The sequence below is a fragment of the Cibotium barometz genome, chromosome 20 (genome assembly GCF_041138505.1).
Source record: "Cibotium barometz isolate CiBa-2024 chromosome 20, ASM4113850v1, whole genome shotgun sequence".
Classification (NCBI taxonomy): Eukaryota; Viridiplantae; Streptophyta; class Polypodiopsida; order Cyatheales; family Cibotiaceae; genus Cibotium; species Cibotium barometz.
Window position 1 is genome coordinate 44,675,867 of NC_141065.1, and position 19,154 is coordinate 44,695,020.

Genomic DNA, 19,154 nt, shown 5'->3' on the forward strand with positions numbered 1-19,154 from the left:
TACACATGATATTCATGGAAATGTTGATAACCTTAATAACACATATCCTGCTCTTGGTGATTTTGGCTATCATGGGGATCTCACCCATGCTATACATGACAATGATGACGTATGCATTGGTGGTGAGGCATGTGGGTTTTGATAGTAGTGATTATGCTCTTATACGGAATCTAGCTATGAGAGGTGTACCTTCGAGATTTGTAGATGCCAAAGTGATTCTATTGTTTATGAGATTGGAGCATTCACTTTTGGATGCATTACTTGTGATGTGAGATGCATGGTGCAAGACTATGTGGCACGCCATGGTTTTGGGGTATTTTCCTTGGATGATGGAGGTACACTTGCATATGGCATATTGGATTTATGTTCTAGCTTGATGGATATGCCGGTATGCTTTCCTTTTTACCCCGGTATATATGGTGGCCAAATTGTATGGGTTGGAGAGATTATAGTAGCTATCCTTTGATCTTGCTGGCTACTTATACTCGAGGAGGCTTGATCGTTGGTCACTTGGTTTGCCTTTCGATCGAACAGGTCAAAGTTTTGACTGGTTGTGCTTTGGCTACCTTTGGGAAATCAATTGGTGCATATAAACAATTATTATAGGTTGCTAGAATTTTAAAAAAAATCATTGTTTAGACAACCCTATACCTTTTGGTTGCAGATGCAAAATGCATGGAAGTTTCATGAAGTGCGTATGCCATTATAGAGTACATGATATGGCCTGATTTGAGGGCATTGATGGAAATTTACAATTATACATATATCTATTTAGCTCCAACATAAATGGCTCACGCATGAGCATGCTATACTTGATATGAGTCATTGACCATATACTTCATCAATGCAAGTTTGTACATGTATACTTAAGGTTTTGATGACAAAACCTCTTGGGTGGGGATGGTTTGTAGCAAAGTAAAAAGGGAATCAAGTCAATTTGGGCCCAAGGCCAAGGGATGAAGGGGATGTAAAAGGGGCGAAGGGTTAGGACTAGGCTTGGCAATGCCCATAGACATTATAAAGTGTAGTGTGAAAGAGTGGCCTAGGATATAAGTGAATATGGGCAAAACAAATGAGAACCTTTGATATGAACCTTGATAATCAATTTCTATTCTACGGTAATCATCTTTTCTTTTTCCTAATCATAGGTTAATGTCTTAATCTTTACTTAATCCATGTTTTTTAGGCTAATCTAGGCTTTAGGGATAGCACCACCTTTCGATCAAGTCATTGTTGTGGCCATTATTGTTTCATATGGCCCCAACAACCTATAGATCATCCCACTAATCCCTTGCTTTATTTAACCCCATTTATGGTTTTCCAAAGCACATTACCTATATTCTTGAATATGTGTATTGGGTCTAGTAGTAGATGATTAATTAGACGATCACTCCGACAAGGAAGTTTGTGGATGTGCAAAATTTCCACTATCCCTCTATGCTTTCTTCTTTTATCCATTTATCTTTGAAGAAGGACATGGTGGGCCTAGATATCCCTCTCACAATTGGTGATCCTTAGGGAGATATTGCACATAACCCTCGTACACTACCTTTCAGAGTGATATAGAGTAATGAGCATACAATCTAGGTCCACATAATGGGCATGTGGTTATATCTAGATATAGTAAACCCTTCCAAACTTATAAACAAACATTATGAAGTGACAAAAAGGTATTTGTACTAGCTTATAAGTTGAATTCATTCCTTACCCAAGCATTCTCGGTAGCCTAGCAACCAATCATGCATAGTCTATATAAGTACACCTTGCATTGTTGCAACTCTTTGCCCATAGCACTTGGACATATCGTGAACTTGAATGCCATTGCAAGGTGTTCCAAGCTCCTCTAAGAATGGGGACAAGTATATATCCATGTTCTTTACTTTGTACTTCCCTTGGACTATCAATATGATAGTTCACAAGGTAGATAGCCCATGTGCTCCTTGATGAGCCCATAAACCAAATGGATTCACACCATCCATTGCTAGCCTCAGATTAATGGTACGTGGCTCTTCCCTAAAAACAGGCCATTTCTCCTGAATGTGTATCCATGTGAGGGAACTGGTACATGCATGACATTATCTATGGATCTAGTAGATCGATGCCATGTCATTAACTTGCTATAGATTTGCATGTGGACATTTTTAAAGATATCCTTGGTATGATAGGAAAGTGTCTGAGAACTTTTGTAAGAACCGTTTGTCCTCAAACATCTTTCTTATATTTGAGCACCCTATAACTTAGAAATTCTATGAGATGTGTGTATTCATGTCATTAGAGGATATAATTTTTGGTACAAGCATGGATACATGCCAATTACACTTAAAAATCTTTTGGCCTTTGCATGAGAGCGTGGCATTTCATTTCCCTCCAGCCAAGATTTCGTTCTTTAATATAACCTGCCAAGATGAAAACAATTATGTTTATCAACACCATGTACATTATACACATAAGAAAATTACATCATACTCATGCCATACACACCTGAATAGTTCTAACATGATTGAATCAAATCATCCAAACATTGATTGTAATTTCAACATAGATCTAGGCATGTGCATAATTTGGATATTTGAGCTCAAGGATAACGTGGTAGATGTGTGAGGTTAAAACATTTCTCTTCTTTGTTTGTTGTATCTCGATGCCATAGTGTGCTACTGTGCTCCTCACCACCATGATCCTCTGGTCCATGGCCCGTTAGTTCTTTAAATGCATCCAACATCTCGTCCATCATGCCCTCCTCTAATGTGTACTCTCATTGTTGAAAAAGTTGGATGGGTTTCTTTGAAGTACCATCCTATATATTCTACATTGTTTGGTGTGGCGTCCTAAAAATAATATCTAGTAGTGTCCTATTGGGCTAGATTTCCATGTAGTCAATAGGCTCATCAAAGTTTCTAGGGTCCTCGTGGGAAGAAAAACATAGATTTTGTAGACCTTACATCGATTATATACCGTATATACATACATGGTTGTTACAAATTCTTTGTTATTAAGCGACTTAATACTTATAACGTGTGTGCGAGCACATGGATTAGTTGTTACAATTTTTTTGTTTTCAATCGACTTGACTTATAGTGAGTGCATGGGAACATGCATCTCTTCTCAAGATTGATAGATGCATGTATGGTCACGTCAATGTTTTGGGGATCCATATTAGCCACGTCAATGTTTTGGGGATCCATATTAGCCACGTCGCCACTTTGTAGCTCCATGTCACCAATGTTCTGGTGTGCCACATTGTCAATGTTTCCTAGCTCCATGTCTGACACATACCTAGAGTTTTGTGGCTCCATGTTTGTCCCATCACGGTGCCAAAGTTTTTGGGTTGTGCACATATTTGTTGGGATGTTTTTGTTTCACGCTAATGGAGTCTCTTATATATTGGAAATACCAAATTAGTAAGTCATCGATGACTAATTTAAAGACCTAATTTCAAATGGCTGACAAAACAAACCAAAAGGCAAAGATACAAATTATGAATTTGCATTTTTAAGAAAACGAGCGTGCTTCTAGGTTGAGCAAACAAATCTAGGGCCTCTATATCAAGCCCAAGCTTATACTAAAGAACACCAACAAAACCACACTACCTAGCCACAAGATATATAGAATCAATGCTCTTTCACTTTCACCCTCCAAAAGCACAATATAACTTAGACATGAATAGGCAAATAGGCTATGTTTAATTAAAGTAAATAGATTTCAAGTGGATTTATAAAAGGAATGGTAACATTTCCCATCCATGAAGGAAATAATGATCAACACAAATCCCTCAAACTCTCTCTCGAATAAGGCAACCATGTCCATCTGAAAAACTTAACTTCTTATACGTCGCACCCAAGGTTCCAATACAAGATATAAGTACATGGTTTTTGTTGTTTAATTGAATTAGCCACTTAACACACCCATTTTTTGTTGTTTAATTGAAGTAACCACTTAATACACCCACAATTTATTCACACCACCCACTAGGCACAATGATAGTAGCAGGAGAGTAGGAGGAGAGGTGATACAATATTTTGAAGAGAAACACTGCAAAGAGGCTTGTTAGCTTTACAATTGGTCACAAGTCTACACCAACCCAAATATCACAATTGGAATTAGCAATCACCAAATCACTCACTCTCATGAAAAGTGTTGGCCTTACTAGCACACACCAACCCAACAAGCTTCAAGGGAAAATCCAAAGCGATAACACAATACAAAATATGTTATGTTTAGAGGATAACCACACACAACAAACACCAAGCAAACTCATCACACACAAAGCTATGGATTAGAGTAATATGTCTCAAAATCATGTATGCTCAAGTGGCTATTGAATGGACATCCAGCAAGTACATAGCCTTTTCACCACTTGGTTGCACTAGATCTTGAGGGAATGAGTATAGTAAAAATCGATCACACAAGGGCACCAACACAGTCTTGAAATTTCAATAGCAATGGGCTTTGAAGTCTTCGAGGTCTCCACAATCGTCCACAATATTAAGGCCTTCACTTCAGGATGGTCTTCTCAACGTACTTCACTCTTCAATGACCTTCAAGAGTTTCACTTCAAAAGATCACCTCTTCAGCTACACACACCCTTCCCCTTCTTCAACTTTTAGTTCAGTGGCATCTTCTTCAATCCTCCCTCTTCCTTTCGAGCTGTTCATAATGAGCTTCTCTCTATAGCCCAAGCTTGACAGTAGTGTTTCTGGACTTCACCCTCCCTTCCATTCTCCCTCACGAGCTCCCTCGTCCTGTTTTATAGTGTTACAAACAAGGCATTGTGCCGGACATGCTATTGCTCGCCATTACTTCTCGATCAATCCCAACGCTGCTGGACAGTTGTCGTGTCGATACTGCACCTTCATTCATTCCAAAGAGAGGACCCCCATGCCCATCTTGATCTGTCTCCACACCCCTAGGATGAGTTGGCTTGTTGCCACGCCATGCCCATGTGGGCTTGTGTTCCATACATTAGCTATTATCCTCCTCTCTCACCACCAGCTCTTGATGCCGTCGTCACACGTATGTCAACTAGCTACCGCACACCACTAATGCATGGTCGTCGGCCACATGACTGCCCATAGTCTCCACTTTTGAAGACCTTAGTTTATTTTTTTGAAAGATAGCCAAAGCCCTTGTTCACATGTCTATGCTCCCATTTAACAAGTCCATCACAACACCACCACATCCACTTGTCTGCAGCCCTTGTTCACATGTCTATGCTCCCATTTAACAAGTCCATCACAACACCACCACATCCACTTGTCTGCAGCCCCACCACGCCCTCTTGAGTGAAAGCAAATTTCTCAAGATGTGCTAAAACTTCATCATCAATCCAATGCCCAAGTGAGTCAATGACATTGTATGTCGTCAAAGTCTCCAAGATCAAGAGTGCAATGTCATTAAGAGCTTCTTTAGGAGAGCTGTCATCATCCCTTGAGCCTTGTTACAAACATACACACATTTTGCAACAAACAACATGCTATATATACAAAGATGAATTGTTGCATCACTCAAACCATAATGCAAGCATACTAGTAGATCATTAGTACATCCCGGTCAAAGGATCCTATTACTACTCCAATCACAAATACAAAGTGCATTCATTGAGTATACCAAAGCTCAACACACACTGCCTTGGTTACTTCTGTACAAGGTTTTGGGGTTTGCCATTTTCTCCTAATAGCATCAATATAGGCACGTGTATATATTTACTAGCACACACATACTAGCACATATACAGATGACTATATTCGCATATATATCGATGCTTGTACCAATGCGCATATACTGGCATGCATATACTAATGCCCATACCAGTGCCTATACTTGTGTACATATGCCCATTAAATTTATAGAATCGAGTTTCTCGACTTGCGCAAACCATGTTTTGTGCTTGTGTGTGTTTATAGGGTACATGGGAGGTACACCCTTATTTCTCCAACCATTTCTTCTTCTTTTTGACGTTTCCTTTTCCCTAATTGCTCTCTTATCTACCGATTTTTCCTTATTGGTTTTCTCCTCTTGTATATTTGTAGGAGGGAAAGTTCTCTGGTGTCTTTACTTTGAGGTATGCACCCTACACCCTTGCTGTGGATTGTGTATTTTCTTGCAAGAATGAAAGGCCCTATGGCCTATTCATTATTATAGCTACATTTTCAATCAAAACCTATGCCCTAAGCTTGGCTATGCATAGGCATGCCCATGCATAGCCATGCATAGGCTAAAGAAAAGAAAGCAAGAACATAGGCTTGCCTTTGTGAAAGCATGACCAACCTTATGCATAGCCAAACCTATTCCAAAGCAAAGTAAGGGCACCAATCCTATGCCCTTGGTTTGGCTATGCATAGGCTTGGCCACTCATAGGCTTGGCTATACATAGGCAAGCCTAGGCCAAGGCAAAGCAAGGGTGTGTAGTCTTAGATTTTTCATGGCTATTCATAGGCATGGCTATGCATAGGATTTACCCATGCATAGCCAAGACTAGGCCAAGACTAGTCCAAGACAAAGGAAGGGCGTAGGCTTGGATTTGACAAATCCAAGCCTACACCCTTGCTTTGCTTGGCCTAGGCTTAGCTATGTATAGGCACAAATGCAAGCCTATTCTCTTGCTTTGCTTTGCCTACGCTTGGCTATGCATAAGCTTTCGTTGCCTTGTCCTAGAGGTAAGGCAAAGCAAGGGTGTAGGTATATGCATAGCCAAGCCTTGGTTGCCTTTGCCTTGTCCTAGGCAAGACAAAGGAAGGGTGCGAGGCATGCACCCTTGCTTTGACTTGGCTATGCATAGGTATGGCCATGCATTGGCTTGGATATGCAAGCCTAGGCCAAGGGAATAATCTTGGATTTACATAGCCAATGCAAGGCCAAGGAAAACTAAGGGCACCAAACATATTCATGGCCATGCCTACAACCAAGTTTATGCATAGCCAAGATTGGTTATCTATAATCTTGGTCATAGGCATGGCGCTAGCCTACACATGGCCAAGGCATATGTCTATGCCTATGACCAAGCTTATGTATAGCCAAGCTTGGCTATGCATAAGCTTTATCATAGGATTAGCACCAAGCCTATGCATGGCCACACTACAAGGGATAGGGCTCATACCAGCGCTCCTAGCCGCTAAAAATGACTCGTGAAAAAAAGTAGCGGGCCCGTGTATCAGCGCGTGTATAATCGCGGCCAGAGACATGCGTGTAAAAGCGCGTGTATAGGATGTCCCAGACGCGCTCATACACGGGTATATACACGCGTTCTGTTCATTTTAGATATATTCACACGCATTGATACACGCATTAATACACGCTATTTTTTAATTTAGATGCACTTATACACGCGTAAGTATTCCTTTTGATGCGTTTTTACACGCGTATTTTACAGAGTATTCGCGTATATACACGCGATTTTTAGCAGTTCTGACGCGTTCATACACGCGAACAGAGAGCAGAAAAAAAAATCCAGAAATGCTATTTGGTGCCTGAATACTGTTCCAGCATTCCAGCACCGAATAGCACTCTCTGGATTTTTTTTTTTGTGCATTAGACCATCCACGAAGAACATATGCACGAGGAAAATTAAGACAAGAACGACATGAATGCATACATTGTCAATACACGATTCAAGACAGACATGAATGTAATACTATCGATTCACGATTCAATATTACTATGTTGCTTAATGCTTTTATATTTGTTCAAGTGTGTGATTAAAAGTTCACTTTCCTTCATATCCAATTTGTAGAACATTTCACACATATATACAAGGGAGTCCATATCTCAAAGTAGCCCATGGCTTCAGTTTACAAAAAAATATATACAATCACATCCTCAATATGGAATGTGATACTATAAGTCTGAGTACTACTCAGACCCAGATGATGACTCGGTGCTCCCTCCATGCTCAGATGAGCTCACATCGGTCGGAATGTCCGATGAGTAGTGCTCATGTCCACCCTCTACAGTGGCGGCCGGTGGATCATCAGCAGCTTGTGCCTGTTCAAGTAATATATAGTATATAAGTATATATATATGTAATTCAATAAACCAAAATCATTCGTTTAGAATTTTCAAGTACCCGTCGACCGTATGGTCTCATGGCCATCTCAAACTGCGCGTCCGTAATACGTCCCTCGGCTCTGAAGATGGCCCACGTGTCACGTCTGCTAGCATGTGGGGGATTGGGGTATCGGCTATGTACAGCCTCTATCACCTCCCCAACTAATCGGCTATTTTGATCTTTAAATTTAATAAAATAATTTCTATATGAGTTTGATACTACCCCACGCATGTACTCCATTACCTCCCTCCCCCTCGCATCCATCACTATCCCGCCCCTATCTGTCATATCATAGCAGACCACTCTCTCCATCTCTCTCATCTCCTCCTCTTCCGAACTGTCTCCTCTAACTCTTCTCCCTCTATCTCCTCTCTCACCGCGTGCCCTGCTACCTCCCCCACCTCCCCCACCTCCCCCACCAAAGCACCCGCCGCATCCTCCACTCCCACTCTTCCTACTGCTGCTGCGGGTGGAGTCACGACTGGGGGATTGTCTACGTGACGGTGGCTGTGAGCCCTGACGTGACGGTGGCTCTGAGGGAGCACGTGATGGTGGCTGTGAGGGTGTACGTGAGTGTGTCTGGGACGAGGTATGTCTCCTCGGTGGACGTGGAAGAGGAGAAGCTGCATGCCGTCTCGTCGGACTCGGAGGAATAGACGGCACTGGAGTGCCCTGGATACTCGCGGTAGGGGTATAGACACCAGGCAGGGAAGGAGGGGGATGGGCATACATATACTCTGTAAGCTCAACCGGACCAGGATTGCGCCCAAAATGATTCAGCATCTCCATCAGCCAATTGCTGTACGCAAATGGATCGGATGAAGAACCTGGAATATCCATAAAGAACCTGCAACAACAAACATCTTCATGTACATCATGGGCTGTCTCTTGACTCACACAAATATCATCATTCAAGTCAGTTGTGTTGCCTGCAAATTATGAATTCTGAAACGCAGTCTCGTGTATACACCCGTGCAGAAACACGTGTATACACCCGTCAGAAAACGCGTGTATACACCCGTCCAGAAACGTGTGTATATCCGCGTGAACAGACTCTGCAGACAGAGTACACGCGCTTTTACACGCGTTTTTACACGCGACCTGCGAAATTTTTTTTCAAAAGGACCGACCCCCGACAAAGACAAAGTGTCCTTATAAAAGGACCATTGTCGCCCCTGTCAGAATCATTCACTCAATCATGTGCACAGAAGCAAAAGGACGGAGACAAACCCAAAAAGCAAAGAGCAAATAGCATAAACAAATCTGAGGAAAGAGACAAATCTGAGGAAAGAGACAAGGCACAGGACAAACTGACTCACCTCTGAAAAAGTGAGTCCTCTCTGCTCCTTCTCTGCTCCCTCCTTCTCCCGTGTGTGCTCCTTCTCTGCTCCCTCCTTGCACTTAGGTTTCGTTACTGTTGGAAGAGGCGAAAACGAAAGCATTATTGAAGTGTTAGTTCAAAATCTATATTTGGGGAAGGCGGGCTATTGTTAGTTTAAACATACCGTCGCGTTTATAAACGCGTGTATATTCGCGTGTATGGTGTTTTAGCTACGTTTATACACGCGTTTTGCAGGAATTACCCGCGTTAATACACGCGATTTTTGGGTTGTAGCCGCGTTAATACACGCAATTTTTAGGAAATAGCCGCGTTAATACACGCGATTTTTATACTTTCATTAAAAACATATTATGATTTTGTGTTTTCTGGTTTGTACATAGGATGTCATCAACCTCTTCAAGCAGTTCTAGGAAAGATGAGACAATGCGTCATCGTAATCGTGATGTGTGGTTGGGACAACGGATCAAATGTATGTGTAATTGATGTCAAGGATGCATTGTACGAGCACGTCGAATTACCTTGAATCACATCTCCATGTATGGAGAATGGAATCAAACAGGTTTAGAGGTGAGTAGATGTAAATTGATGGTATTCAAATGACTCATGGTATCCAAATTAAATTAATAGAGTTGTAATATATAAACTCTAATTGAAGCAGGATGCAATACCACACCCTAACATTGTACCCTACGTGCGACGAGAGCACGTAAAGCGTCGACGAGATGATGCTGGAGCTTCGGGATCTATTGTCAGAGATGAGTGGGAAAGGGATGACAATAGCCCTGCACCCCACGAAGTTGTGGAAGAGGAGGTGCTTGATGATATGGTGCGGAATCTTTTTAAGGATGATCCCAAAGGTATGGACGATGATGATATGGAACAAGAGCATCTTTATAAGGCTTGGTGTTTGAAGGGTGCACATTCTCTGTTTTACGTGCTTCACTTGAACTACTTAATATACAAACAGTTTATGGGATGGAGCAATGCAAGTCTTGACGCATTATTGAAGTAAGCATTCTAACTTACAAATTTGAATTAGTGGTTTAAGATTTAAGATTTAAGACTAATTATAATTGATGATATTGGATGCAGGCTATTATCAAACATGCTTCCAAAGGAAAATAGACTACCCACCTCAAGAGACATAGCGAGGCGCTATGTGACATCTCTTGGAGGACTGGATTATGATAAAATACATGCATGCGTCAATGATTGCATTCTCTTTCGTGGGACGCATAAGGAGGCTCTACATTGTCCCACTTGTGGTGAAGCAAGGTACAGAACAGATATGAAGAGTTTTGATGTACCTCGTAAAGTCTTGCGACACTTTCCTATAATTCCTCGCATCAAACACATGTTCAAGTGCAAATCCATAGCAGAGCTTATGTCATGGCATTCCTCACATCGATCGGATGATGGCATGTGGAGAATTCCCGCAGACACTCCTGCTTGGAAGCATATTGATGAAGATGAGTGGCCCAGCTTTAAAACAGAGCCCAAAAACTTGAGACTTGGCCTGGGTATGGATGGAGTGAATCCATTTGGTTTCAAAAGCACCGCATACAGCGTGTGGCCAGTTGTGTTGGTGAATTACAACCTTCCACCATCAATGGCGATCAAGAAGGGACATCTTATGTTATCCCTTCTAATTCCAGGGAAACATAAAGTCAAGCATATGGATGTTTATCTTGAACCATTGATTGATGAGTTGGAGGAACTATGGAGAGGTGTTGCGGTGGTGGACATTAGTAGGCCTCCCTCCTCTCGACACTTCGACTTAAAAGCAGTGTTGATGTGGACAATGTATGACTTTCGAGGATACAGCGATTGTTCTGGTAAGAATTCTAATTACATCCCTACTCTATTACTATTGGCTATATATATTAATTAGACGGTTTGACTTTATTATTCTAACTTTTATTTATATTTTAACAGGTTTGAAAACATCGGGTAAACATGCATGTCCTGTTTGTGGCCCTTCGTTAGTACATGAGTATGCTGACGGTTTGTGTAAGACTATATTCGTCGATAATCATCATCGATTTCTCCCCTCAGATCATCCTAAATATGTTGCTAGTAAGAGTAACATTCCTCCACAAACACTTCGTGCAAAAGATTGGAAGCATATTTGGGAGTCTACAACTATTCTTCCTCCAGATGGCATGAACAGGTATAGTGATGTTTTTTCAATCTTGTTTTGTGTAGTCTCTAATTGGATTAAAGGTCACATAGAGCAATCCCTTGTGTAGGTACTCCATTTTTTTCGGCTGCCATATTGGACCCATCTTAAGATCAACCATCTTCTTGATCCCATGCACATCTTCAAGAATGTGGGATCTGGTATTTGGGAACATATTATTGGTAAATGAGACAATGTTAGCGTACGTGAGGACTTGCGGGTCGCAGGACGTATGCGTCAAGCTTGGCCACGAGAGGTGGGTGGACACGTTCGTCTTCCGCCTGCACCATGGATTATATCAAAGAAAGAGGAGAAGCAGGTAAAAAGCAGGCCATCACCACTTTGCGTACTCCCACTGGATGCATGAGATCATTGAAGGGAGCCTTTACAACCACTAAGAAAAGAGGCGTTGAGCAACTATATGGGTTGAAGTCCCACGATTGGCACAAGATGCTTCAAGTAAGTGTTTTCCAAGTCTTGTACGTACGTTGAAATTAAATTTTATAATGCCATAAACCATACATACATGTGCTCTTATGTGCGCAGTTCATACTACCTACTAGCATCGAGCATTGTGCAAATAAGAGTTTGAAAAAATGTATTTATAAGATGGGCGAGCTTGTGAGGTATGTAAAACCCATGCTCAGATCACCCTTCATTATACCTTGCAAAATGAACGTGCATGAGGTATAACGTACTATTTATTTATTTTTCAGATATGTTAGTTCCAAAGCAATTGATCCAGCCACGTTGGATGATGCGCGTGTTATGGCAGTGGAGGTGGTTTGTTTGGTAGAGGAGACTTTTTCGCGAACCATTCTCACAAGTCAACTACATCTCATTGTGCATTTAGTGGATGAAATTGCTTTATGTGGTACTGTGCATGCACGCTGGATGTTCTTCCTAGAGCGCTTCATGAAGACCTTAAAAGACTTTGTGAGGCAAAGTGCAAGGCCTGAAGGAAGCATGGCCGAGGGTTGGTTGATACAAGAGTCTCTTGTATATATTTCAGAATTTCTTGGTCAGGTGGACAGCTCTTTGCCACGACTATGGAGCAATGAAGAGGACTTGAGGATGACCTCTATTGTGCCTCAAGGAAAAGGACAGAGTACAGTAATTGACAGAACATTGATTGATGATCTCAATTTCACTTGTATCCTTAATAGTGATGTGATGAGCAGATGGGTTACAAGATATGAGGATGCAACGACAAAAAGGCAAGCAGAAAGAGCTCTCTTTCGGAGGCAACATGGCTCTCGGAAGGCGTACCCTAAGCATCTAGCAACACTTCCGAATGATATCCATGTTGATTGGTTGCATGAGGAAATGGAGAGAGCAGAGAGCGACGAGGTGCATATCACGGCGGAAGAATGGGAGTATGCACGAGGATGCATGTCAACGGTACATAGAACTAATGTTTTGCATTAGTTGTAAGTGATTTGCTTTTAATATTTATTCACATTGCTTACACAAATATTGCTTCTATTTTGGTCCAGTGCACTATGTTCAATGCTATATGGTGTGAAGGCAAGCATTTTCGAACACAAAGAATTGATGAAAAGAGAAATACACAAGATTGCGGTATCATTAGTAGCTTTGAGGGAGCTAATGGATCAATGGATGATTATTGTGGCATAATCCAAGACATATTTAGGCTTGACTTTCGTCGCTTCTTTGTGTATGTTTTGGATGTCAAATGGCAAATGAACGTGGTGGAAAAAGGGCCTGATGCAAAGATAAAACGCCATGCAAGTGGATATGTTCTAGGGACTCTACAAAGTTCTGGCAAACAAAGAAAGATAGGCTCGTATTGCCACAACAATGTGAGCAGGTATGCATTTTTTTACTAATGTGTTTCATGTACATATATATCTAAGATCGTGTACCCCTTGACTTTTGATATGCTAATTAATTACTGTACTATGTGTATTTGAGTAGGTTATCTATCTACCAATGGTGCATGACATCAAATGGTGGTACGTCATCCCTATTGCACCACATTCCAAAGTGATGTATAATACATTCACTGATATGGAGCATATGGAGGATGTAACAAGCCGCAATGAAGATGATGTCGAACATGCCATTGAAGATGTTGTGATCGATGATCAAGAAATAAGAGATGATCATGATAATGAGGATGAGCATGCCATTTCTCATGATCATGAGAATGACCCTACCATTGAGGATGATGGCGATGTTGATGAGGATGATCAGGACATCGATACCATTATCAATGGAGTACAGAATATCGATAGTGGAATAAATTTAATCGTAACCTTACAAATTTATCAAATGGATATTGATGTTGATCGTTTGGCAAGGATGGATCTTATTGAAGATGAGATCGAACCCTAACCAATCCGTCACTGTACGTTCTAAATTGATGACATTTCTATCATCTCATATGCATGATTTACTTTTTGAATATATTTCATTGTTGTAAATGCATGTAGTGGGATTGTGTAATGATGTATACTGTAATGTACTCTGAGATGGTTTAAAGAAAATAGTTTTTAATTTTGTAAAGGAATTCAATTTTTCTCTGCCATGCGTGTATTAATCCGTGTATAGTGGCGTGTATTAATCCGTGTATAATAGCGTGTATTAATCCGTGAATATTACCGTGTATAGATGCGTGTATTACTGCGTGTATTATTGCGTGTATATAAATGCGTTTATACACGCGTTGTTAAATGCAAATATACACGCGAACTTAAATGCTAAAATACACGCGCCCGATTCTATTCAAATACAAGCGCGCCCATACACGCGTTCGTAATTTATCGCGTGTATGAAACGCGTGTATGGCAGCATTGTCTTGTAGTGCCAAGGCATATGGGCGAGCTTATGCACAGCCAAGCCTATGCATGGCCATTCCTACGACCAAGCAAGGGCACCAAGCCTATGACCAAACTTATGCATAGCCAAGCCAATGGTAATTCCTATGACCAAGCTTATGCATGGCCAAGCTTATACATAGCCAAGCCTATGGCTATGCTTATGACCAATATTATGCATGACCAAGCTTATGCATAGCCAAGCGTTGGCCAAAGCAAGGGTGCCAAGCCCACACCCTTACTTTGCATTGGTCTAGTCTTAGCTATGCATAGGCATGGAGATGTGCAGGCTTGCCCATGCATAGCCAAGCCTAGGCCAAGGTAAAGCAAGGGAGTATGCTTGGATTTGACAAACCCAAGCCTGGTCCCTTGCTTTACCTTGGCCTAGGCTTGGCTATGGGTATTACAAATCCAATCCTATGCCCTTGCTTTACCTTCACCTAGGCTTGGCTATGAATACAAAATCCTACACACGACCATGCTGCCTATGTAGAGGCAAGCCTATTCATAGCCAAGCCTATGTAGAGGCAAGCCTATTCATAGCCAAACCAAGGCAAAGCAAGGGCGTAGGCTTATGCATAGCCTTGGGGGTTCACCTAAATATATGTAAGTATAGCACATGAGTTCAAATCAAGGGGTTTTTTAATTCAAAGTTTTGAGGTAAATTTATAAAAATACATTTACAAAAGGGGTTTTTAATTGATTTTTTAAAAAAACTTATAATTCTATAAAAAAAAGAGATCTTTTATTCATGACAAATTCACATGTAAGGGTTTTTTTTAATACCCCTTGAACGCACATATGATACATAGGGTTTCTTAGTAGTGCACCTCCCAAGTGTATAGCCAAGTGTATTCCAAAGCAAAGAAATCATTCTGAAAACAATCCTTTTCCAAATTTGTGAACTTTTTAGGGATAAGGTATCATATCTATTAAGGAGACAATCCTACACCCTTGCTTTGCCACCATGGCCTAGGCTATGCATGGCTAAGCATAGCCAAGCCTAGGCCAAAGAAAATCAAGGGCATAGCCAAGCCTATGCCTATTCTTGCCTATGCATGGCCAAGCGTAGGCCAAGTCAAAACAAAGGCGTAGGCTTGGATTTAACATAGCCAATCCTACACACTTACTTTGTCTTAGCCTAGGCTTTGACTACGTATAGGCTTTGCCATAACCATTATACACAAATGCATTTGACTAAGTTTTTATGTAGGTGTGTGTAGAATCATGGGTGAACCCCAAAAGATTACAGTCCCTTAAACACTAATCAGGGTTCTTATTCTCCCTCTATACACTCCTATAGGAGGGAAGTAGCAGCTACATGGGGTCATATATGGGAAGATATGCACTTTGTTAGTAATAAATATCATCGCTGGCAAAACAAACCTTCGTATCTTTATTCTATGCCTTGGAATAAAGTATTATAGCTTGGTATTTTTCCTAATATTTTAGTGGTAAAGAAGGTTTTTTTAAAGGAAACGTGTGCTTTCGAGTTCACTATTTTTATCCCATATCTTGAGATTTTTGCAAATCAAGGAGCCTTCATAGAGCACTTTGTGCTCTCTATCTATACATAACCTAGAGGGGGCGTAGGCTTGTGGAACTCTTGAGCACTAGTGCTTGGGTGATTTCTTTCATGTGAATGGTTTATTCTTTCCCAGAGCCAATGGTTGGTGGTGTCACATGGTGTGGATGTGCTTTCTTGTGGCTATTTGTGTTGCTTGTTGCCTATTTAAACTGGTCCACCCATGCCCTATTTTCAAGGCTTGGGCCTTTCTCTCTCCCGTCACCTCCCTCTATAAAAAGAGAGTTTCTTTTCCTAAAGGTGGTTTTCTTTTGCATTAAGGAAATCCATTTTGAGTCTAAAATAAGCATGGTTGGAAATAATAAGACCACATACACCACTCCTTTTTGGCAAGTAAAAGTAGATGGAGAAAGAAACTCCAAGAATTATATAAAAACCACCATGTGACTCACTAAAGAGAGGAGGAGGCATCAAGCTACCCCACCATATAATTGTATGGGTATCCCCTTTGAGATGTAGTTGAATAATGACAATAGTTTTTTCTGTGTTTCATGAGTTTTAGTCACCTTTGTCAATGCTATGCAGTTTCATTTCTTTTCTCTTAGTCTATCACACTACGTTTCTAGTTTACAAGCGTGGTGTGATTTAATTGTTGAGAAATGTGGTTGGAAACAATAAGACCACATACACCACTCCTTTTTGGCAAGTAAAAGTAGATGGAGAAAGAAACTCCAAGAATTATATAAAAACCACCACGTGACTCACTAAAGAGAGGAGGAGGCATCAAGCTACCCCACCATATAATTGTATGGGTCTCCCCTTTGAGATGATGTAGTTGAATAATGACAATAGTTTTTTCTGTGTTTCATGAGTTTTATTCACCTTTGTGAATGCTATGGAGTTTCATTTCTTTTCTCTTAGTCTGTCTCACTCTGTTTCTAGTTTACAAGCGTGGTGTGATTCAGTTGTTGAGAAATGTGGTTCCATTACGCACATGAGTTGGTTGTGGGAGTGAGTTGAGTAAGCTAAAGAAGACATTGTCTAGCAAGAAGCCATTTCTTTTCTCTTAGTCTGTCTCACTCTGTTTCTAGTTTACAAGCGTGGTGTGATTCAGTTGTTGAGAAATGTGGTTCCATTAAGCACATGAGTTGGTTGTGGGAGTGAGTTGAGTAAGCTAAAGAAGACATTGTATAGCAAGAAGCCATATGAGAAAAGTAGAATTTATCCCAGATGAGCTAGAAAAGTAAAGTTTTACCTCCCTCGTATAAAAAGCAAAGTTGTATCTTCCTCATATAAAAAGGGGTCATCTTGAAGAAATGAAATATAAAGGAAGCTAAAGTGCCATTATCTATGCATGATGACAAAATGAAGTACTTGGCAGATTTACTTCATGTTGTTCCAAATATTACAAAGAACCTGGTTTCTGTTGGAGAGATGGTTGAGCAGGTTCTGCAAAATTGAGGTTTAGGATGTTTTGTGGAAGACTTCAAAATCAGTGTCCCTTAGTTGCAAAGGGTAACATAAATGGACAGATGTATACTTTGGATGTGAATAGGCTTAAAGTAAGGGCAGTCTTGTTTGCGCATGAAACAGGTGTCATTACATATATTGACATATGGCACAAGTGCATTGGTCATGTGAATATACAGTGAGACTGAAGTCTATATAGGCTAAAAATGTTGTTATAGGTTTGTCGTCAAAGTTTAAGGTTGATGGTATGCATAAATTATGTGAAGCACGATAGCTTGGTAAGTAGGTCAAACATGATTTTCCACATGAAAAAGTTCATGCCAGTGCAAGGCCATTGGATGTCATACATCGAGATAGATGGGGACCTTGGCCAAGACTATAACAATTGCATATTGCAAGTATTATGTGTCATTCATTCATGACCACACTAGGAAAGTGTGGGTTTACTTCCTGAAGAACAAAAGTGAGGTGTTTTCTCTTTCAGAGATTTAAAGTCTTGCTCAATAAGAAAAAGGCATGCAAATAAAATGCTTGAGATCAGATGGTGGGAGAGAATATTGAGAAAATAGGGAATAAAGAGACAGTTTACATGCATGTACACTCCAACAGAATGGTGTTATAGAAAGAAAAAATAGGCACATTGCAAAAGTGGCACGTGCCTTGATGGTGGATGAAAAGAACATGCCACATTATTTTTAGGTAGAAGTAGTAGCAACTACTATGTACATTATGAACAAGACACCCGCTCTGCAGTTGTTCATGGTATGACACCTGAATAGAAGTTTATAGACATAAGACCGGATGTGTCTCACTTGAAAGTGTTTGGGTGTATTGCATATGTGCATGCTCCTAATGAAATAAGAACAAATTTGGATCCAAAGGTAGAGAAATATGCTATGGAACATGAGGGTTATAGAAGTTATAGCCCTACCACTTGTGAGATGCGAGTAGGTAGAGATGTTTTCTTGATGCGATGAGTAGCTAGTACTCACTTGTATAGTGAAGGTAGTAGAAGATGCAGATATAATAAGTGTTGATACTGCACTGCATGTAAAGCAGCAACAGTTGCTTAGTAGTAGACTTCTCCTCTAGTAGTGGATCCAATGTTAGCCTGTAAGATTCCTCCCCATTCTCTCAAGATGTCCAGCATCTTCCCCTGTAATCAAATCCCTCTTCAGAAATATAAAAGATCTTGTTCTTACCTGTTTTAGCCTAGAGAGAGAAAATATTCTAGAGAGAGGTTATTCAGATTTTGAATATTTATGGATGGAGAAATATCTTTTCTTTTTAAAATAAGCTCCCCCCAAAACAGAAGTTCAAAAAGATTTTCAGAAGGTGCATTAGAAATTAAGTATAATCTGTTCATCACAAGAGGCCTTACCCTAGATTTTCAAAAAAAAAAAGGTTTTGAGGGGCCAATCAGATTCATCCAAGTTTGTGGAGAAGATAAATAGAAGAAATAAAGAAAATCCTCCCAAAAATGAGTAAATACTCACATAAGATGAAGAGTGGACTAAGGACCAAAGGAATTACTAAAAAAATGGATTTTTGACACCTCTCACAATAGGGATTCCCCCTTCATGAATGAGGCACCTACTTCACATGTGTGGTGGAGTTTGAAATCATCAAAAATTGAGATATTTCATCTATCCTCTCTCCTAATTCAAGTCTAGCTCCAAAAAGTAAGCTAAAGTGACCTAAAAATGGTCAAAACTTGACCAAACCGATCTGGAAAATTCTAGAACCAGTTTGCTTGG